Source organism: Pungitius pungitius, chromosome 18 (assembly GCF_949316345.1).
Source record: "Pungitius pungitius chromosome 18, fPunPun2.1, whole genome shotgun sequence".
In the NCBI taxonomy this organism is placed as follows: Eukaryota; Metazoa; Chordata; class Actinopteri; order Perciformes; family Gasterosteidae; genus Pungitius; species Pungitius pungitius.
Genome location: NC_084917.1, coordinates 17,670,560 through 17,689,277, shown reverse-complemented (window position 1 = coordinate 17,689,277; position 18,718 = coordinate 17,670,560). Strand labels below are relative to the sequence as shown.

General features: G+C 38.7%; 30 non-coding genes across 30 annotated transcripts; all 30 read left to right on the top strand.

Annotated features, from left to right (window-relative positions):
- The first annotated feature begins 44 nt into the window (after window positions 1-44).
- Window positions 45-115, top strand: trnag-gcc (transfer RNA glycine (anticodon GCC)). Its single transcript has one exon. It is a non-coding gene; the product is annotated as a tRNA-Gly (tRNA).
- A 1,099-nt stretch (window positions 116-1,214) lies between these two features.
- On the top strand, window positions 1,215-1,285 carry trnag-gcc (transfer RNA glycine (anticodon GCC)). Its single transcript has one exon. It is a non-coding gene; the product is annotated as a tRNA-Gly (tRNA).
- Window positions 1,286-1,977: 692 nt separating this feature from the next.
- On the top strand, window positions 1,978-2,048 carry trnag-gcc (transfer RNA glycine (anticodon GCC)). The gene has a single exon. It is a non-coding gene; the product is annotated as a tRNA-Gly (tRNA).
- Window positions 2,049-2,690: 642 nt separating this feature from the next.
- On the top strand, window positions 2,691-2,761 carry trnag-gcc (transfer RNA glycine (anticodon GCC)). Its single transcript has one exon. It is a non-coding gene; the product is annotated as a tRNA-Gly (tRNA).
- Window positions 2,762-3,046: 285 nt separating this feature from the next.
- Window positions 3,047-3,117, top strand: trnag-gcc (transfer RNA glycine (anticodon GCC)). Its single transcript has one exon. It is a non-coding gene; the product is annotated as a tRNA-Gly (tRNA).
- Window positions 3,118-3,453: 336 nt separating this feature from the next.
- On the top strand, window positions 3,454-3,524 carry trnag-gcc (transfer RNA glycine (anticodon GCC)). The gene has a single exon. It is a non-coding gene; the product is annotated as a tRNA-Gly (tRNA).
- A 336-nt stretch (window positions 3,525-3,860) lies between these two features.
- trnag-gcc (transfer RNA glycine (anticodon GCC)) lies at window positions 3,861-3,931 on the top strand. The gene has a single exon. It is a non-coding gene; the product is annotated as a tRNA-Gly (tRNA).
- Window positions 3,932-4,216: 285 nt separating this feature from the next.
- Window positions 4,217-4,287, top strand: trnag-gcc (transfer RNA glycine (anticodon GCC)). Its single transcript has one exon. It is a non-coding gene; the product is annotated as a tRNA-Gly (tRNA).
- A 692-nt stretch (window positions 4,288-4,979) lies between these two features.
- On the top strand, window positions 4,980-5,050 carry trnag-gcc (transfer RNA glycine (anticodon GCC)). The gene has a single exon. It is a non-coding gene; the product is annotated as a tRNA-Gly (tRNA).
- A 642-nt stretch (window positions 5,051-5,692) lies between these two features.
- Window positions 5,693-5,763, top strand: trnag-gcc (transfer RNA glycine (anticodon GCC)). The gene has a single exon. It is a non-coding gene; the product is annotated as a tRNA-Gly (tRNA).
- An 870-nt stretch (window positions 5,764-6,633) lies between these two features.
- On the top strand, window positions 6,634-6,704 carry trnag-gcc (transfer RNA glycine (anticodon GCC)). The gene has a single exon. It is a non-coding gene; the product is annotated as a tRNA-Gly (tRNA).
- A 515-nt stretch (window positions 6,705-7,219) lies between these two features.
- On the top strand, window positions 7,220-7,290 carry trnag-gcc (transfer RNA glycine (anticodon GCC)). The gene has a single exon. It is a non-coding gene; the product is annotated as a tRNA-Gly (tRNA).
- A 464-nt stretch (window positions 7,291-7,754) lies between these two features.
- On the top strand, window positions 7,755-7,825 carry trnag-gcc (transfer RNA glycine (anticodon GCC)). The gene has a single exon. It is a non-coding gene; the product is annotated as a tRNA-Gly (tRNA).
- A 285-nt stretch (window positions 7,826-8,110) lies between these two features.
- Window positions 8,111-8,181, top strand: trnag-gcc (transfer RNA glycine (anticodon GCC)). The gene has a single exon. It is a non-coding gene; the product is annotated as a tRNA-Gly (tRNA).
- Window positions 8,182-8,466: 285 nt separating this feature from the next.
- trnag-gcc (transfer RNA glycine (anticodon GCC)) lies at window positions 8,467-8,537 on the top strand. The gene has a single exon. It is a non-coding gene; the product is annotated as a tRNA-Gly (tRNA).
- A 285-nt stretch (window positions 8,538-8,822) lies between these two features.
- Window positions 8,823-8,893, top strand: trnag-gcc (transfer RNA glycine (anticodon GCC)). The gene has a single exon. It is a non-coding gene; the product is annotated as a tRNA-Gly (tRNA).
- A 743-nt stretch (window positions 8,894-9,636) lies between these two features.
- On the top strand, window positions 9,637-9,707 carry trnag-gcc (transfer RNA glycine (anticodon GCC)). The gene has a single exon. It is a non-coding gene; the product is annotated as a tRNA-Gly (tRNA).
- Window positions 9,708-9,992: 285 nt separating this feature from the next.
- On the top strand, window positions 9,993-10,063 carry trnag-gcc (transfer RNA glycine (anticodon GCC)). Its single transcript has one exon. It is a non-coding gene; the product is annotated as a tRNA-Gly (tRNA).
- A 943-nt stretch (window positions 10,064-11,006) lies between these two features.
- On the top strand, window positions 11,007-11,077 carry trnag-gcc (transfer RNA glycine (anticodon GCC)). The gene has a single exon. It is a non-coding gene; the product is annotated as a tRNA-Gly (tRNA).
- Window positions 11,078-11,718: 641 nt separating this feature from the next.
- On the top strand, window positions 11,719-11,789 carry trnag-gcc (transfer RNA glycine (anticodon GCC)). Its single transcript has one exon. It is a non-coding gene; the product is annotated as a tRNA-Gly (tRNA).
- A 685-nt stretch (window positions 11,790-12,474) lies between these two features.
- On the top strand, window positions 12,475-12,545 carry trnag-gcc (transfer RNA glycine (anticodon GCC)). Its single transcript has one exon. It is a non-coding gene; the product is annotated as a tRNA-Gly (tRNA).
- A 641-nt stretch (window positions 12,546-13,186) lies between these two features.
- On the top strand, window positions 13,187-13,257 carry trnag-gcc (transfer RNA glycine (anticodon GCC)). The gene has a single exon. It is a non-coding gene; the product is annotated as a tRNA-Gly (tRNA).
- A 307-nt stretch (window positions 13,258-13,564) lies between these two features.
- trnag-gcc (transfer RNA glycine (anticodon GCC)) lies at window positions 13,565-13,635 on the top strand. Its single transcript has one exon. It is a non-coding gene; the product is annotated as a tRNA-Gly (tRNA).
- Window positions 13,636-14,276: 641 nt separating this feature from the next.
- trnag-gcc (transfer RNA glycine (anticodon GCC)) lies at window positions 14,277-14,347 on the top strand. Its single transcript has one exon. It is a non-coding gene; the product is annotated as a tRNA-Gly (tRNA).
- A 307-nt stretch (window positions 14,348-14,654) lies between these two features.
- On the top strand, window positions 14,655-14,725 carry trnag-gcc (transfer RNA glycine (anticodon GCC)). The gene has a single exon. It is a non-coding gene; the product is annotated as a tRNA-Gly (tRNA).
- A 641-nt stretch (window positions 14,726-15,366) lies between these two features.
- trnag-gcc (transfer RNA glycine (anticodon GCC)) lies at window positions 15,367-15,437 on the top strand. The gene has a single exon. It is a non-coding gene; the product is annotated as a tRNA-Gly (tRNA).
- Window positions 15,438-16,002: 565 nt separating this feature from the next.
- trnag-gcc (transfer RNA glycine (anticodon GCC)) lies at window positions 16,003-16,073 on the top strand. The gene has a single exon. It is a non-coding gene; the product is annotated as a tRNA-Gly (tRNA).
- An 819-nt stretch (window positions 16,074-16,892) lies between these two features.
- Window positions 16,893-16,963, top strand: trnag-gcc (transfer RNA glycine (anticodon GCC)). Its single transcript has one exon. It is a non-coding gene; the product is annotated as a tRNA-Gly (tRNA).
- Window positions 16,964-17,248: 285 nt separating this feature from the next.
- Window positions 17,249-17,319, top strand: trnag-gcc (transfer RNA glycine (anticodon GCC)). The gene has a single exon. It is a non-coding gene; the product is annotated as a tRNA-Gly (tRNA).
- A 565-nt stretch (window positions 17,320-17,884) lies between these two features.
- On the top strand, window positions 17,885-17,955 carry trnag-gcc (transfer RNA glycine (anticodon GCC)). The gene has a single exon. It is a non-coding gene; the product is annotated as a tRNA-Gly (tRNA).
- The last annotated feature ends 763 nt before the right edge of the window (window positions 17,956-18,718 follow it).

Genomic DNA, 18,718 nt, shown 5'->3' with positions numbered 1-18,718 from the left:
AGGCCGCCATTTTGAAATTTTTTCCCCTAAAATTTGTTCTTTAAGCATTGGTGGTTCAATGGTAGAATTCTCGCTTGCCATGCGAGAGATCTGGGTCCGATTCCCAGCCAGTGCAATTTAACTTATGCTTCAATAGAATTGTCCTTTTTGGAGCTTTTCAGTTGTTCATAATGTCCATAGGCAGCTATTTTGAAATCTCTTGCACTAAATTTTGTCATATGAGCATTGGTGGTTCAATGGTAGAATTCTCTTTTCCCATGCGAGAGTTCTGGGTCCGATTCCCAGCCAGTGCAAATTAACTTTTTCTTCAATCCCAAATATATAGCTCTAAAATAAATAGCTCTAAAAAGAGCTATTTATTTGCAAGAATTCTAAAAAGAGCTATTTATTTGTTCATCGTGGCCTTTAGGCAGCTATTTTGAAATTTCTTGCACTAAATTTTGTCGTATGAGCATTGGTGGTTCAATGGTAGAATTCCCGCTTGCCATGCGAGAGATCTGGGTCCGATTCCCAGCCAGTGCAATTTAACTTTTGCTTCAATCCAAAATATATAACTCTAAAAAAAATAGCTCTAAAAAGAGCTATTTATTTGCAAGAATTCTAAAAAGAGCTATTTATTTGTTCATCGTGGCCTTTAGGCAGCTATTTTGAAATTTCTTGCACTAAATTTTGTCGTATGAGCATTGGTGGTTCAATGGTAGAATTCTCGCTTGCCATGCGAGAGATCTGGGTCCGATTTCCAACAAGTGCAATTTAACTTTTGCTTCAATAGAATTGTCCTTTTTGGAGCTTTTCAGTTCTTCATAATGTCCATAGAACGCCATTTTGAAATTTTTTCCCCTAAAATTTGTTGTTTAAGCATTGGTGGTTCAATGGTAGAATTCTCGCTTGCCATGCGAGAGTTCTGGGTCCGATTCCCAGCCAGTGCAAATTAACTTTTGTTTCAATAGAATTTTCCTTTTTGGAGCTTTTCAGTTGTTCATAATGTCCATAGGCAGCTATTTTGAAATCTCTTGCACTAAATTTTGTCATATGAGCATTGGTGGTTCAAGGGTAGAATTCTCTTTTCCCATGCGAGAGTTCTGGGTCCGATTCCCAGCCAGTGCAAATTAACTTTTGCTTCAATAGAATTGTCCTTTTTGGAGCTTTTCAGTTGTTCATAATGTCCATAGGCCGCCATTTCTAAATTTTTTCCCCTAAAATTTGTTGTTTAAGCATTGGTGGTTCAATGGTAGAATTCTCGCTTGCCATGCGAGAGATCTGGGTCCGATTCCCAGCCAGTGCACTTTAACTTATGCTTCAATAGAATTGTCCTTTTTGGAGCTTTTCAGTTGTTTATAATGTCCATAGGCATCTATTTTGAAATCTCTTGCACTAAATTTTGTCATATGAGCATTGGTGGTTCAAGGGTAGAATTCTCTTTTCCCATGCGAGAGTTCTGGGTCCAATTCCCAGCCAGTGCAATTTAACTTATGCTTCAATAGAATTGTCCTTTTTGGAGCTTTTCAGTTTTTCATAATGTCCATAGGCAGCTATTTTGAAATCTCTTGCACTAAATTTTGTCATATGAGCATTGGTGGTTCAAGGGTAGAATTCTCTTTTCCCATGCGAGAGTTCTGTGTCCGATTCCCAGCCAGTGCAAATTAACTTTTGCTTCAATAGAATTGTCCTTTTTGGAGCTTTTCAGTTGTTCATAATGTCCATAGGCCGCCATTTTGAAATTTTTTCCCCTAAAATTTGTTGTTTAAGCATTGGTGGTTCCATGGTAGAATTCTCGCTTGCCATGCGAGAGATCTGGGTCCGATTCCCAGCCAGTGCAATTTAACTTTTGCTTCAATCCCAAATATATAACTCTAAAAAAAATAGCTCTAAAAAGAGCTATTTATTTGCAAGAATTCTAAAAAGAGCTATTTATTTGTTCATCGTGGCCTTTAGGCAGCTATTTTGAAATTTCTTGCACTAAATTTTGTCGTATGAGCATTGGTGGTTCAATGGTAGAATTCTCGCTTGCCATGCGAGAGATCTGGGTCCGATTCCCAGCCAGTGCAAATTAACTTTTGCTTCAATAGATTTGTCCTTTTTGGAGCTTTTCAGTTGTTCATCATGTCCATAGGCCGCCATTTTGAAAAAAATTTCCCCTAAAATTTGTTGTTTAAGCATTGGTGGTTCAATGGTAGAATTCTCGCTTGCCATGCGAGAGATCTGGGTCAGATTCCCAGCCAGTGCAATTTAACTTATGCTTCAATAGAATTGTCCTTTTTGGAGCTTTTCAGTTTTTCATAATGTCCATAGGCAGCTATTTTAAAATCTCTTGCACTAAATTTTGTCATATGAGCATTGGTGGTTCAAGGGTAGAATTCTCTTTTCCCATGCGAGAGTTCTGGGTCCGATTCCCAGCCAGTGCAAATTAACTTTTGTTTCAATAGAATTGTCCTTTTTGGAGCTTTTCAGTTGTTCATAATGTCCATAGGCCGCCATTTTGAAATTTTTTCCCCTAAAATTTGTTGTTTAAGCATTGGTGGTTCAATGGTGGAATTCTCGCTTGCCATGCGAGAGATCTGGGTCCGATTCCCAACAAGTGCAATTTAACTTTTGCTTCAATAGAATTGTCCTTTTTGGAGCTTTTCAGTTCTTCATAATGTCCATAGAACGCCATTTTGAAATTTTTTCCCCTAAAATTTGTTGTTTAAGCATTGGTGGTTCAATGGTAGAATTCTCGCTTGCCATGCGAGAGATCTGGGTCCGATTCCCAGCCAGTGCAATTTAACTTATGCTTCAATAGAATTGTCCTTTTTGGAGCTTTTCAGTTGTTCATAATGTCCATAGGCAGCTATTTTGAAATCTCTTGCACTAAATTTTGTCATATGAGCATTGGTGGTTCAAGGGTAGAATTCTCTTTTCCCATGCGAGAGTTCTGGGTCCGATTCCCAGCCAGTGCAAATTAACTTTTGCTTCAATAGAATTGTCCTTTTTGGAGCTTTTCAGTTGTTCATAATGTCCATAGGCCGCGATTTTGAAATTTTTTCCCCTAAAATTTGTTGTTTAAGCATTGGTGGTTCAATGGTAGAATTCTCGCTTGCCATGCGAGAGATCTGGGTCCGATTCCCAGCCAGTGCAATTTAACTTATGCTTCAATAGAATTGTCCTTTTTGGAGCTTTTCAGTTTTTCATAATGTCCATAGGCAGCTATTTTGAAATCTCTTGCACTAAATTTTGTCATATGAGCATTGGTGGTTCAAGGGTAGAATTCTCTTTTCCCATGCGAGAGTTCTGGGTCCGATTCCAGGCCAGTGCAAATTAACTTTTGCTTCAATCCCAAATATATAGCTCTAAAATAAATAGATCTAAAAAGAGCTATTTATTTGTAAGAATTCTAAAAAGAGCTATTTATTTGTTCATCGTGGCCTTTAGGCAGCTATTTTGAAATTTCTTGCACTAAATTTTGTCGTATGAGCATTGGTGGTTCAATGGTAGAATTCTCGCTTGCCATGCGAGAGATCTGGGTCCGATTCCCAGCCAGTGCAATTTAGCTTTTGCTTCAATCCCAAATATATAACTCTAAAAAAAATAGCTCTAAAAAGAGCTATTTATTTGCAAGAATTCTAAAAAGAGCTATTTATTTGTTCATCGTGGCCTTTAGGCAGCTATTTTGAAATTTCTTGCACTAAATTTTGTCGTATGAGCATTGGTGGTTCAATGGTAGAATTCTCGCTTGCCATGCGAGAGATCTGGGTCCGATTCCCAACAAGTGCAATTTAACTTTTGCTTCAATAGAATTGTCCTTTTTGGAGCTTTTCAGTTCTTCATAATGTCCATAGAACGCCATTTTGAAATTTCTTCCCCTAAAATTTGTTGTTTAAGCATTGGTGGTTCAATGGTAGAATTCTCGCTTGCCATGCGAGAGATCTGGGTCCGATTCCCAGCCAGTGCAATTTAACTTATGCTTCAATAGAATTGTCCTTTTTGGAGCTTTTCAGTTGTTCATAATGTCCATAGGCAGCTATTTTGAAATCTCTTGCACTAAATTTTGTCATATGAGCATTGGTGGTTCAAGGGTAGAATTCTCTTTTCCCATGCGAGAGTTCTGGGTCCGATTCCCAGCCAGTGCAAATTAACTTTTGCTTCAATAGAATTGTCCTTTTTGGAGCTTTTCAGTTGTTCATAATGTCCATAGGCCGCCATTTTGAAATTTTTTCCCCTAAAATTTGTTGTTTAAGCATTGGTGGTTCAATGGTAGAATTCTCGCTTGCCATGCGAGAGATCTGGGTCCGATTCCCAGCCAGTGCACTTTAACTTATGCTTCAATAGAATTGTCCTTTTTGGAGCTTTTCAGTTGTTTATAATGTCCATAGGCATCTATTTTGAAATCTCTTGCACTAAATTTTGTCATATGAGCATTGGTGGTTCAAGGGTAGAATTCTCTTTTCCCATGCGAGAGTTCTGGGTCCAATTCCCAGCCAGTGCAATTTAACTTATGCTTCAATAGAATTGTCCTTTTTGGAGCTTTTCAGTTTTTCATAATGTCCATAGGCAGCTATTTTGAAATCTCTTGCACTAAATTTTGTCATATGAGCATTGGTGGTTCAAGGGTAGAATTCTCTTTTCCCATGCGAGAGTTCTGTGTCCGATTCCCAGCCAGTGCAAATTAACTTTTGCTTCAATAGAATTGTCCTTTTTGGAGCTTTTCAGTTGTTCATAATGTCCATAGGCCGCCATTTTGAAATTTTTTCCCCTAAAATTTGTTGTTTAAGCATTGGTGGTTCCATGGTAGAATTCTCGCTTGCCATGCGAGAGATCTGGGTCCGATTCCCAGCCAGTGCAATTTAACTTTTGCTTCAATCCCAAATATATAACTCTAAAAAAAATAGCTCTAAAAAGAGCTATTTATTTGCAAGAATTCTAAAAAGAGCTATTTATTTGTTCATCGTGGCCTTTAGGCAGCTATTTTGAAATTTCTTGCACTAAATTTTGTCGTATGAGCATTGGTGGTTCAATGGTAGAATTCTCGCTTGCCATGCGAGAGATCTGGGTCCGATTCCCAGCCAGTGCAAATTAACTTTTGCTTCAATAGATTTGTCCTTTTTGGAGCTTTTCAGTTGTTCATCATGTCCATAGGCCGCCATTTTGAAAAAAATTTCCCCTAAAATTTGTTGTTTAAGCATTGGTGGTTCAATGGTAGAATTCTCGCTTGCCATGCGAGAGATCTGGGTCAGATTCCCAGCCAGTGCAATTTAACTTATGCTTCAATAGAATTGTCCTTTTTGGAGCTTTTCAGTTGTTCATAATGTCCATAGGCAGCTATTTTGAAATCTCTTGCACTAAATTTTGTCATATGAGCATTGGTGGTTCAAGGGTAGAATTCTCTTTTCCCATGCGAGAGTTCTGGGTCCGATTCCCAGCCAGTGCAAATTAACTTATGCTTCAATAGAATTGTCCTTTTTGGAGCTTTTCAGTTGTTCATAATGTCCATAGGCCGCCATTTTGAAATTTTTTCCCCTAAAATTTGTTGTTTAAGCATTGGTGGTTCAATGGTAGAATTCTCGCTTGCCATGCGAGAGATCTGGGTCCGATTCCCAACAAGTGCAATTTAACTTTTGCTTCAATAGAATTGTCCTTTTTGGAGCTTTTCAGTTCTTCATAATGTCCATAGAACGCCATTTTGAAATTTCTTCCCCTAAAATTTGTTGTTTAAGCATTGGTGGTTCAATGGTAGAATTCTCGCTTGCCATGCGAGAGATCTGGGTCCGATTCCCAGCCAGTGCAATTTAACTTATGCTTCAATAGAATTGTCCTTTTTGGAGCTTTTCAGTTGTTCATAATGTCCATAGGCAGCTATTTTGAAATCTCTTGCACTAAATTTTGTCATATGAGCATTGGTGGTTCAAGGGTAGAATTCTCTTTTCCCATGCGAGAGTTCTGGGTCCGATTCCCAGCCAGTGCAAATTAACTTTTGCTTCAATAGAATTGTCCTTTTTGGAGCTTTTCAGTTGTTCATAATGTCCATAGGCCGCCATTTTGAAATTTTTTCCCCTAAAATTTGTTGTTTAAGCATTGGTGGTTCAATGGTAGAATTCTCGCTTGCCATGCGAGAGATCTGGGTCCGATTTCCAGCCAGTGCAATTTAACTTATGCTTCAATAGAATTGTCCTTTTTGGAGCTTTTCAGTTTTTCATAATGTCCATAGGCAGCTATTTTGAAATCTCTTGCACTAAATTTTGTCATATGAGCATTGGTGGTTCAAGGGTAGAATTCTCTTTTCCCATGCGAGAGTTCTGGGTCCGATTCCCAGCCAGTGCAAATTAACTTTTGCTTCAATAGAATTGTCCTTTTTGGAGCTTTTCAGTTGTTCATAATGTCCATAGGCCGCCATTTTGAAATTTTTTCCCCTAAAATTTGTTGTTTAAGCATTGGTGGTTCCATGGTAGAATTCTCGCTTGCCATGCGAGAGATCTGGGTCCGATTCCCAGCCAGTGCAATTTAACTTTTGCTTCAATCCCAAATATATAACTCTAAAAAAAATAGCTCTAAAAAGAGCTATTTATTTGCAAGAATTCTAAAAAGAGCTATTTATTTGTTCATCGTGGCCTTTAGGCAGCTATTTTGAAATTTCTTGCACTAAATTTTGTCGTATGAGCATTGGTGGTTCAATGGTAGAATTCTCGCTTGCCATGCGAGAGATCTGGGTCCGATTCCCAGCCAGTGCAAATTAACTTTTGCTTCAATAGATTTGTCCTTTTTGGAGCTTTTCAGTTGTTCATCATGTCCATAGGCCGCCATTTTGAAAAAAATTTCCCCTAAAATTTGTTGTTTAAGCATTGGTGGTTCAATGGTAGAATTCTCGCTTGCCATGCGAGAGATCTGGGTCCGATTTCCAGCCAGTGCAATTTAACTTATGCTTCAATAGAATTGTCCTTTTTGGAGCTTTTCAGTTTTTCATAATGTCCATAGGCAGCTATTTTGAAATCTCTTGCACTAAATTTTGTCATATGAGCATTGGTGGTTCAAGGGTAGAATTCTCTTTTCCCATGCGAGAGTTCTGGGTCCGATTCCCAGCCAGTGCAATTTAACTTTTGCTTCAATCCCAAATATATAACTCTAAAAAAAATAGCTCTAAAAAGAGCTATTTATTTGCAAGAATTCTAAAAAGAGCTATTTATTTGTTCATCGTGGCCTTTAGGCAGCTATTTTGAAATTTCTTGCACTAAATTTTGTCGTATGAGCATTGGTGGTTCAATGGTAGAATTCTCGCTTGCCATGCGAGAGATCTGGGTCCGATTCCCAGCCAGTGCAAATTAACTTTTGCTTCAATAGATTTGTCCTTTTTGGAGCTTTTCAGTTGTTCATCATGTCCATAGGCCGCCATTTTGAAAAAAATTTCCCCTAAAATTTGTTGTTTAAGCATTGGTGGTTCAATGGTAGAATTCTCGCTTGCCATGCGAGAGATCTGGGTCAGATTCCCAGCCAGTGCAATTTAACTTATGCTTCAATAGAATTGTCCTTTTTGGAGCTTTTCAGTTGTTCATAATGTCCATAGGCAGCTATTTTGAAATCTCTTGCACTAAATTTTGTCATATGAGCATTGGTGGTTCAAGGGTAGAATTCTCTTTTCCCATGCGAGAGTTCTGGGTCCGATTCCCAGCCAGTGCAAATTAACTTTTGCTTCAATAGAATTGTCCTTTTTGGAGCTTTTCAGTTCTTCATAATGTCCATAGAACGCCATTTTGAAATTTTTTCCCCTAAAATTTGTTGTTTAAGCATTGGTGGTTCAATGGTAGAATTCTCGCTTGCCATGCGAGAGATCTGGGTCCGATTCCCAGCCAGTGCAAATTAACTTTTGCTTCAATAGAATTGTCCTTTTTGGAGCTTTTCAGTTGTTCATCATGTCCATAGGCCGCCATTTTGAAATTTTTTCCCCTAAAATTTGTTGTTTAAGCATTGGTGGTTCAATGGTAGAATTCTCGCTTGCCATGCGAGAGATCTGGGTCCGATTCCCAACAAGTGCAATTTAACTTTTGCTTCAATAGAATTGTCCTTTTTGGAGCTTTTCAGTTCTTCATAATGTCCATAGAACGCCATTTTGAAATTTTTTCCCCTAAAATTTGTTGTTTAAGCATTGGTGGTTCAATGGTAGAATTCTCGCTTGCCATGCGAGAGATCTGGGTCCGATTCCCAGCCAGTGCAATTTAACTTATGCTTCAATAGAATTGTCCTTTTTGGAGCTTTTCAGTTGTTCATAATGTCCATAGGCAGCTATTTTGAAATCTCTTGCACTAAATTTTGTCGTATGAGCATTGGTGGTTCAATGGTAGAATTCTCGCTTGCCATGCGAGAGATCTGGGTCCGATTCCCAACAAGTGCAATTTAACTTTTGCTTCAATAGAATTGTCCTTTTTGGAGCTTTTCAGTTCTTCATAATGTCCATAGAACGCCATTTTGAAATTTTTTCCCCTAAAATTTGTTGTTTAAGCATTGGTGGTTCAATGGTAGAATTCTCGCTTGCCATGCGAGAGATCTGGGTCCGATTCCCAGCCAGTGCAATTTAACTTATGCTTCAATAGAATTGTCCTTTTTGGAGCTTTTCAGTTGTTCATAATGTCCATAGGCAGCTATTTTAAAATCTCTTGCACTAAATTTTGTCATATGAGCATTGGTGGTTCAAGGGTAGAATTCTCTTTTCCCATGCGAGAGTTCTGGGTCCGATTCCCAGCCAGTGCAAATTAACTTTTGTTTCAATAGAATTGTCCTTTTTGGAGCTTTTCAGTTGTTCATAATGTCCATAGGCCGCCATTTTGAAATTTTTTCCCCTAAAATTTGTTGTTTAAGCATTGGTGGTTCAATGGTAGAATTCTCGCTTGCCATGCGAGAGATCTGGGTCCGATTCCCAGCCAGTGCAATTTAACTTATGCTTCAATAGAATTGTCCTTTTTGGAGCTTTTCAGTTGTTCATAATGTCCATAGGCAGCTATTTTAAAATCTCTTGCACTAAATTTTGTCATATGAGCATTGGTGGTTCAAGGGTAGAATTCTCTTTTCCCATGCGAGAGTTCTGGGTCCGATTCCCAGCCAGTGCAAATTAACTTTTGCTTCAATCCCAAATATATAGCTCTAAAATAAATAGCTCTAAAAAGAGCTATTTATTTGCAAGAATTCTAAAAAGAGCTATTTATTTGTTCATCGTGGCCTTTAGGCAGCTATTTTGAAATTTCTTGCACTAAATTTTGTCGTATGAGCATTGGTGGTTCAATGGTAGAATTCTCGCTTGCCATGCGAGAGATCTGGGTCCGATTCCCAGGCAGTGCAATTTACCTTTTGCTTCAATCCCAAATATATAACTCTAAAAAAAATAGCTCTAAAAAGAGCTATTTATTTGCAAGAATTCTAAAAAGAGCTATTTATTTGTTCATCGTGGCCTTTAGGCAGCTATTTTGAAATTTCTTGCACTAAATTTTGTCGTATGAGCATTGGTGGTTCAATGGTAGAATTCTCGCTTGCCATGCGAGAGATCTGGGTCCGATTCCCAACAAGTGCAATTTAACTTTTGCTTCAATAGAATTGTCCTTTTTGGAGCTTTTCAGTTCTTCATAATGTCCATAGAACGCCATTTTGAAATTTTTTCCCCTAAAATTTGTTGTTCAAGCATTGGTGGTTCAATGGTAGAATTCTCGCTTGCCATGCGAGAGATCTGGGTCCGATTCCCAGCCAGTGCAATTTAACTTATGCTTCAATAGAATTGTCCTTTTTGGAGCTTTTCAGTTGTTCATAATGTCCATAGGCAGCTATTTTGAAATCTCTTGCACTAAATTTTGTCATATGAGCATTGGTGGTTCAAGGGTAGAATTCTCTTTTCCCATGCGAGAGTTCTGGGTCCGATTCCCAGCCAGTGCAAATTAACTTTTGCTTCAATAGAATTGTCCTTTTTGGAGCTTTTCAGTTGTTCATAATGTCCATAGGCCGCCATTTCGAAATTTTTTCCCCTAAAATTTGTTGTTTAAGCATTGGTGGTTCAATGGTAGAATTCTCGCTTGCCATGCGAGAGATCTGGGTCCGATTCCCAGCCAGTGCAATTTAACTTATGCTTCAATAGAATTGTCCTTTTTGGAGCTTTTCAGTTGTTCATAATGTCCATAGGCAGCTATTTTGAAATCTCTTGCACTAAATTTTGTCATATGAGCATTGGTGGTTCAAGGGTAGAATTCTCTTTTCCCATGCGAGAGTTCTGGGTCCGATTCCCAGCCAGTGCAAATTAACTTTTGCTTCAATCCCAAATATATAGCTCTAAAATAAATAGCTCTAAAAAGAGCTATTTATTTGTAAGAATTCTAAAAAGAGCTATTTATTTGTTCATCGTGGCCTTTAGGCAGCTATTTTGAAATTTCTTGCACTAAATTTTGTCGTATGAGAATTGGTGGTTCAATGGTAGAATTCTCGCTTGCCATGCGAGAGATCTGGGTCCGATTCCCAGCCAGTGCAATTTAGCTTTTGCTTCAATCCCAAATATATAACTCTAAAAAAAATAGCTCTAAAAAGAGCTATTTATTTGCAAGAATTCTAAAAAGAGCTATTTATTTGTTCATCGTGGCCTTTAGGCAGCTATTTTGAAATTTCTTGCACTAAATTTTGTCGTATGAGCATTGGTGGTTCAATGGTAGAATTCTCGCTTGCCATGCGAGAGATCTGGGTCAGATTCCCAGCCAGTGCAATTTAACTTATGCTTCAATAGAATTGTCCTTTTTGGAGCTTTTCAGTTTTTCATAATGTCCATAGGCAGCTATTTTAAAATCTCTTGCACTAAATTTTGCCATATGAGCATTGGTGGTTCAAGGGTAGAATTCTCTTTTCCCATGCGAGAGTTCTGGGTCCGATTCCCAGCCAGTGCAAATTAACTTTTGCTTCAATCCCAAATATATAGCTCTAAAATAAATAGCTCTAAAAAGAGCTATTTATTTGTTCATCGTGGCCTTTAGGCAGCTATTTTGAAATTTCTTGCACTAAATTTTGTCGTATGAGCATTGGTGGTTCAATGGTAGAATTCTCGCTTGCCATGCGAGAGATCTGGGTCCGATTCCCAGCCAGTGCAATTTAACTTTTGCTTCAATAGATTTGTCCTTTTTGGAGCTTTTCAGTTGTTCATCATGTCCATAGGCCGCCATTTTGAAAAAATTTCCCCTAAAATTTGTTGTTTAAGCATTGGTGGTTCAATGGTAGAATTCTCGCTTGCCATGCGAGAGATCTGGGTCAGATTCCCAGCCAGTGCAATTTAACTTATGCTTCAATAGAATTGTCCTTTTTGGAGCTTTTCAGTTTTTCATAATGTCCATAGGCAGCTATTTTAAAATCTCTTGCACTAAATTTTGTCATATGAGCATTGGTGGTTCAAGGGTAGAATTCTCTTTTCCCATGCGAGAGTTCTGGGTCCGATTCCCAGCCAGTGCAAATTAACTTTTGTTTCAATAGAATTGTCCTTTTTGGAGCTTTTCAGTTGTTCATAATGTCCATAGGCCGCCATTTTGAAATTTTTTCCCCTAAAATTTGTTGTTTAAGCATTGGTGGTTCAATGGTAGAATTCTCGCTTGCCATGCGAGAGATCTGGGTCCGATTCCCAACAAGTGCAATTTAACTTTTGCTTCAATAGAATTGTCCTTTTTGGAGCTTTTCAGTTCTTCATAATGTCCATAGAACGCCATTTTGAAATTTTTTCCCCTAAAATTTGTTGTTTAAGCATTGGTGGTTCAATGGTAGAATTCTCGCTTGCCATGCGAGAGATCTGGGTCCGATTCCCAGCCAGTGCAATTTAACTTATGCTTCAATAGAATTGTCCTTTTTGGAGCTTTTCAGTTTTTCATAATGTCCATAGGCAGCTATTTTAAAATCTTTTGCACTAAATTTTGTCATATGAGCATTGGTGGTTCAAGGGTAGAATTCTCTTTTCCCATGCGAGAGTTCTGGGTCCGATTCCCAGCCAGTGCAAATTAACTTTTGCTTCAATCCCAAATATATAGCTCTAAAATAAATAGCTCTAAAAAGAGCTATTTATTTGTTCATCGTGGCCTTTAGGCAGCTATTTTGAAATTTCTTGCACTAAATTTTGTCGTATGAGCATTGGTGGTTCAATGGTAGAATTCTCGCTTGCCATGCGAGAGATCTGGGTCAGATTCCCAGCCAGTGCAATTTAACTTATGCTTCAATAGAATTGTCCTTTTTGGAGCTTTTCAGTTTTTCATAATGTCCATAGGCAGCTATTTTAAAATCTCTTGCACTAAATTTTGCCATATGAGCATTGGTGGTTCAAGGGTAGAATTCTCTTTTCCCATGCGAGAGTTCTGGGTCCGATTCCCAGCCAGTGCAAATTAACTTTTGCTTCAATCCCAAATATATAGCTCTAAAATAAATAGCTCTAAAAAGAGCTATTTATTTGTTCATCGTGGCCTTTAGGCAGCTATTTTGAAATTTCTTGCACTAAATTTTGTCGTATGAGCATTGGTGGTTCAATGGTAGAATTCTCGCTTGCCATGCGAGAGATCTGGGTCCGATTCCCAGCCAGTGCAATTTAACTTTTGCTTCAATAGATTTGTCCTTTTTGGAGCTTTTCAGTTGTTCATCATGTCCATAGGCCGCCATTTTGAAAAAATTTCCCCTAAAATTTGTTGTTTAAGCATTGGTGGTTCAATGGTAGAATTCTCGCTTGCCATGCGAGAGATCTGGGTCAGATTCCCAGCCAGTGCAATTTAACTTATGCTTCAATAGAATTGTCCTTTTTGGAGCTTTTCAGTTTTTCATAATGTCCATAGGCAGCTATTTTAAAATCTCTTGCACTAAATTTTGTCATATGAGCATTGGTGGTTCAAGGGTAGAATTCTCTTTTCCCATGCGAGAGTTCTGGGTCCGATTCCCAGCCAGTGCAAATTAACTTTTGTTTCAATAGAATTGTCCTTTTTGGAGCTTTTCAGTTGTTCATAATGTCCATAGGCCGCCATTTTGAAATTTTTTCCCCTAAAATTTGTTGTTTAAGCATTGGTGGTTCAATGGTAGAATTCTCGCTTGCCATGCGAGAGATCTGGGTCCGATTCCCAACAAGTGCAATTTAACTTTTGCTTCAATAGAATTGTCCTTTTTGGAGCTTTTCAGTTCTTCATAATGTCCATAGAACGCCATTTTGAAATTTTTTCCCCTAAAATTTGTTGTTTAAGCATTGGTGGTTCAATGGTAGAATTCTCGCTTGCCATGCGAGAGATCTGGGTCCGATTCCCAGCCAGTGCAATTTAACTTATGCTTCAATAGAATTGTCCTTTTTGGAGCTTTTCAGTTTTTCATAATGTCCATAGGCAGCTATTTTAAAATCTCTTGCACTAAATTTTGTCATATGAGCATTGGTGGTTCAAGGGTAGAATTCTCTTTTCCCATGCGAGAGTTCTGGGTCCGATTCCCAGCCAGTGCAAATTAACTTTTGCTTCAATCCCAAATATATAGCTCTAAAATAAATAGCTCTAAAAAGAGCTATTTATTTGTTCATCGTGGCCTTTAGGCAGCTATTTTGAAATTTCTTGCACTAAATTTTGTCGTATGAGCATTGGTGGTTCAATGGTAGAATTCTCGCTTGCCATGCGAGAGATCTGGGTCCGATTCCCAGCCAGTGCAATTTAACTTTTGCTTCAATAGATTTGTCCTTTTTGGAGCTTTTCAGTTGTTCATCATGTCCATAGGCCGCCATTTTGAAAAAATTTCCCCTAAAATTTGTTGTTTAAGCATTGGTGGTTCAATGGTAGAATTCTCGCTTGCCATGCGAGAGATCTGGGTCAGATTCCCAGCCAGTGCAATTTAACTTATGCTTCAATAGAATTGTCCTTTTTGGAGCTTTTCAGTTTTTCATAATGTCCATAGGCAGCTATTTTAAAATCTCTTGCACTAAATTTTGTCATATGAGCATTGGTGGTTCAAGGGTAGAATTCTCTTTTCCCATGCGAGAGTTCTGGGTCCGATTCCCAGCCAGTGCAAATTAACTTTTGTTTCAATAGAATTGTCCTTTTTGGAGCTTTTCAGTTGTTCATAATGTCCATAGGCCGCCATTTTGAAATTTTTTCCCCTAAAATTTGTTGTTTAAGCATTGGTGGTTCAATGGTAGAATTCTCGCTTGCCATGCGAGAGATCTGGGTCCGATTCCCAACAAGTGCAATTTAACTTTTGCTTCAATAGAATTGTCCTTTTTGGAGCTTTTCAGTTCTTCATAATGTCCATAGAACGCCATTTTGAAATTTTTTCCCCTAAAATTTGTTGTTTAAGCATTGGTGGTTCAATGGTAGAATTCTCGCTTGCCATGCGAGAGATCTGGGTCCGATTCCCAGCCAGTGCAATTTAACTTATGCTTCAATAGAATTGTCCTTTTTGGAGCTTTTCAGTTTTTCATAATGTCCATAGGCAGCTATTTTAAAATCTCTTGCACTAAATTTTGTCATATGAGCATTGGTGGTTCAAGGGTAGAATTCTCTTTTCCCATGCGAGAGTTCTGGGTCCGATTCCCAGCCAGTGCAAATTAACTTTTGCTTCAATCCCAAATATATAGCTCTAAAATAAATAGCTCTAAAAAGAGCTATTTATTTGTTCATCGTGGCCTTTAGGCAGCTATTTTGAAATTTCTTGCACTAAATTTTGTCGTATGAGCATTGGTGGTTCAATGGTAGAATTCTCGCTTGCCATGCGAGAGATCTGGGTCCGATTCCCAGCCAGTGCAATTTAACTTTTGCTTCAATAGATTTGTCCTTTTTGGAGCTTTTCAGTTGTTCATCATGTCCATAGGCCGCCATTTTGAAAAAATTTCCCCTAAAATTTGTTGTTTAAGCATTGGTGGTTCAATGGTAGAATTCTCGCTTGCCATGCGAGAGATCTGGGTCAGATTCCCAGCCAGTGCAATTTAACTTATGCTTCAATAGAATTGTCCTTTTTGGAGCTTTTCAGTTTTTCATAATGTCCATAGGCAGCTATTTTAAAATCTCTTGCACTAAATTTTGTCATATGAGCATTGGTGGTTCAAGGGTAGAATTCTCTTTTCCCATGCGAGAGTTCTGGGTCCGATTCCCAGCCAGTGCAAATTAACTTTTGTTTCAATAGAATTGTCCTTTTTGGAGCTTTTCAGTTGTTCATAATGTCCATAGGCCGCCATTTTGAAATTTTTTCCCCTAAAATTTGTTGTTTAAGCATTGGTGGTTCAATGGTAGAATTCTCGCTTGCCATGCGAGAGATCTGGGTCCGATTCCCAACAAGTGCAATTTAACTTTTGCTTCAATAGAATTGTCCTTTTTGGAGCTTTTCAGTTCTTCATAATGTCCATAGAACGCCATTTTGAAATTTTTTCCCCTAAAATTTGTTGTTTAAGCATTGGTGGTTCAATGGTAGAATTCTCGCTTGCCATGCGAGAGATCTGGGTCCGATTCCCAGCCAGTGCAATTTAACTTATGCTTCAATAGAATTGTCCTTTTTGGAGCTTTTCAGTTGTTCATAATGTCCATAGGCAGCTATTTTAAAATCTCTTGCACTAAATTTTGTCATATGAGCATTGGTGGTTCAAGGGTAGAATTCTCTTTTCCCATGCGAGAGTTCTGGGTCCGATTCCCAGCCAGTGCAAATTAACTTTTGCTTCAATCCCAAATATATAGCTCTAAAATAAATAGCTCTAAAAAGAGCTATTTATTTGCAAGAATTCTAAAAAGAGCTATTTATTTGTTCATCGTGGCCTTTAGGCAGCTATTTTGAAATTTCTTGCACTAAATTTTGTCGTATGAGCATTGGTGGTTCAATGGTAGAATTCTCGCTTGCCATGCGAGAGATCTGGGTCCGATTCCCAGGCAGTGCAATTTACCTTTTGCTTCAATCCCAAATATATAACTCTAAAAAAAATAGCTCTAAAAAGAGCTATTTATTTGCAAGAATTCTAAAAAGAGCTATTTATTTGTTCATCGTGGCCTTTAGGCAGCTATTTTGAAATTTCTTGCACTAAATTTTGTCGTATGAGCATTGGTGGTTCAATGGTAGAATTCTCGCTTGCCATGCGAGAGATCTGGGTCCGATTCCCAGCCAGTGCAATTTAACTTTTGCTTCAATAGATTTGTCCTTTTTGGAGCTTTTCAGTTGTTCATCATGTCCATAGGCCGCCATTTTGAAAAAATTTCCCCTAAAATTTGTTGTTTAAGCATTGGTGGTTCAATGGTAGAATTCTCGCTTGCCATGCGAGAGATCTGGGTCAGATTCCCAGCCAGTGCAATTTAACTTATGCTTCAATAGAATTGTCCTTTTTGGAGCTTTTCAGTTTTTCATAATGTCCATAGGCAGCTATTTTAAAATTTCTTGCACTAAATTTTGTCGTATGAGCATTGGTGGTTCAATGGTAGAATTCTCGCTTGCCATGCGAGAGATCTGGGTCAGATTCCCAGCCAGTGCAATTTAACTTATGCTTCAATAGAATTGTCCTTTTTGGAGCTTTTCAGTTTTTCATAATGTCCATAGGCAGCTATTTTAAAATCTCTTGCACTAAATTTTGTCATATGAGCATTGGTGGTTCAATGGTAGAATTCTCGCTTGCCATGCGAGAGATCTGGGTCAGATTCCCAGCCAGTGCAATTTAACTTATGCTTCAATAGAATTGTCCTTTTTGGAGCTTTTCAGTTTTTCATAATGTCCATAGGCAGCTATTTTAAAATCTCTTGCACTAAATTTTGTCATATGAGCATTGGTGGTTCAAGGGTAGAATTCTCTTTTCCCATGCGAGAGTTCTGGGTCCGATTCCCAGCCAGTGCAAATTAACTTTTGTTTCAATAGAATTGTCCTTTTTGGAGCTTTTCAGTTGTTCATAATGTCCATAGGCCGCCATTTTGAAATTTTTTCCCCTAAAATTTGTTGTTTAAGCATTGGTGGTTCAATGGTAGAATTCTCGCTTGCCATGCGAGAGATCTGGGTCCGATTCCCAGCCAGTGCAATTTAACTTATGCTTCAATAGAATTGTCCTTTTTGGAGCTTTTCAGTTGTTCATAATGTCCATAGGCAGCTATTTTGAAATCTCTTGCACTAAATTTTGTCATATGAGCATTGGTGGTTCAAGGGTAGAATTCTCTTTTCCCATGCGAGAGTTCTGGGTCCGATTCCCAGCCAGTGCAAATTAACTTTTGCTTCAATAGAATTGTCCTTTTTGGAGCTTTTCAGTTGTTCATAATGTCCATAGGCCGCCATTTCGAAATTTTTTCCCCTAAAATTTGTTGTTTAAGCATTGGTGGTTCAATGGTAGAATTCTCGCTTGCCATGCGAGAGATCTGGGTCCGATTCCCAGCCAGTGCAATTTAACTTATGCTTCAATAGAATTGTCCTTTTTGGAGCTTTTCAGTTGTTCATAATGTCCATAGGCAGCTATTTTGAAATCTCTTGCACTAAATTTTGTCATATGAGCATTGGTGGTTCAAGGGTAGAATTCTCTTTTCCCATGCGAGAGTTCTGGGTCCGATTCCCAGCCAGTGCAAATTAACTTTTGCTTCAATCCCAAATATATAGCTCTAAAATAAATAGCTCTAAAAAGAGCTATTTATTTGTAAGAATTCTAAAAAGAGCTATTTATTTGTTCATCGTGGCCTTTAGGCAGCTATTTTGAAATTTCTTGCACTAAATTTTGTCGTATGAGAATTGGTGGTTCAATGGTAGAATTCTCGCTTGCCATGCGAGAGATCTGGGTCCGATTCCCAGCCAGTGCAATTTAGCTTTTGCTTCAATCCCAAATATATAACTCTAAAAAAAATAGCTCTAAAAAGAGCTATTTATTTGCAAGAATTCTAAAAAGAGCTATTTATTTGTTCATCGTGGCCTTTAGGCAGCTATTTTGAAATTTCTTGCACTAAATTTTGTCGTATGAGCATTGGTGGTTCAATGGTAGAATTCTCGCTTGCCATGCGAGAGATCTGGGTCCGATTCCCAGCCAGTGCAATTTAGCTTTTGCTTCAATCCCAAATATACACTCACCGGCCACTTTATTAGGTACCCCATGCTAGTAACGGGTTGGACCCCCTTTTGCCTTCAGAACTGCCTCAATTCTTCGTGGCATAGATTCAACAAGGTGCTGGAAGCATTCCTCAGGGAGTTTGGTCCATATTGACATGATGGCATCACACAGTTTGCCGCAGATTTGTCGGCTGCACATCCATGATGCGAATCTCCCGTTCCACCACATCCCAAAGATGCTCTATTGGATTGAGATCTGGTGATTGTGGAGGCCATTTGAGTACAGCGAACTCATTGTCATGTTCAAGAAACCAGTCTGAGATGATTCCAGCTTTATGACATGGCGCATTATCCTGCTGAAAGTAGCCATCAGAAGTTGGGTACATTGTGGTCATAAAGGGATGGACATGGTCAGCAACAATACTCAGGTAGGCTGTGGCGTTGCAACGATGCTCAATTGGTACCAAGGGGCCCAAAGAGTGCCAAGAAAATATTCCCCACACCATGACACCACCACCACCAGCCTGAACCGTTGATACAAGGCAGGATGGATCCATGCTTTCATGTTGTAGACGCCAAATTCTGACCCTACCATCCGAATGTCGCAGCAGAAATCGAGACTCATCAGACCAGGCAACGTTTTTCCAATCTTCTATTGTCCAATTTCGATGAGCTTGTGCAAATTGTAGCCTCAGTTTCCTGTTCTTAGCTGAAAGGAGTGGCACCCGGTGTGGTCTTCTGCTGCTGT